We start from the raw sequence: 942 nt of genomic DNA on the forward strand, positions 1-942 counted from the left end.
CCACCGGAGGAGGATGCATCTGCAGGAAGGAGTTAGTTCTAGGCTCCTATGCCCTGCAGACCACCTTTATTCACACAGAAGCTATTTCCCCCACCTCAGGGTGGAGAAAGGCAGCTGGGAAAACCTTCACTGCTGATGGGGGAAAGACCAGAGTACCACGCCTTTTCCTTCTCCCATCTTGAAAGAGAGACCATCTTTAAACTTAGGATCTCCCAGGTGCTCTGAATTTTGCATCCAGAGGAGACAGGCTCATAAAAGCAGATAGCCATCAGGTTCTCAATCTTAGAAACTATTGAATGTGTTCAAATGGAAAGATAAACTAACACTGCCACTTCAGTGCACCAGTGAATTGGGTTTTGGCCAGCATCTGCTTCTGCAGGAAGTCTGTAAATGATTTCCATTGGAAAACGCAGCTAGGGGAACACTTAATAAGTGCAATTTGATGATAATAATGATGATTCATGTAGCAGCACCCTATATCCAGTGAAGCAAATATTCCCAGGGAATAGTGATTAAAAAAAAAAAAAGCTAGGTCCAGGACGCACCTAAGGAAGGGGGTCCCTTGGGGATCAGGACTGACGTGTGGTCAGCTGCAATTCCGAAAACAGCTGGCTGGATCAAAGACCCTGCTTCCCTAAACCTGCTCACCCCCGCCCCATCCCACCTGACCATCCTGAGTACCACCCTAGGCAGTTCTTTTGGGCGTGAAGGTAGCAGTTTAGGGAAGGGCGTGGAGAAGCTGGCCCTGGAGATCGCGCCGCCCCAGGGGGACCTCGGGAACGAAATGGGTCACGGGGCTCCGGGGCGACGCTGTCCCGCCCCCGCGCCGTGCGAGCCCCGGGTGGGATGAGGGGCGGCGGCGGCCACCGTGACGCTGCAGTTCCCGGCGTCCGGCTCCTCTCGCTCGCACCCGGCGGTGGGGGGCTCTCCCCGCCCGCGCGC

Source organism: Oryx dammah, unplaced genomic scaffold (genome assembly GCF_014754425.2).
Source record: "Oryx dammah isolate SB20612 unplaced genomic scaffold, SCBI_Odam_1.1 HiC_scaffold_24, whole genome shotgun sequence".
Classification (NCBI taxonomy): Eukaryota; Metazoa; Chordata; class Mammalia; order Artiodactyla; family Bovidae; genus Oryx; species Oryx dammah.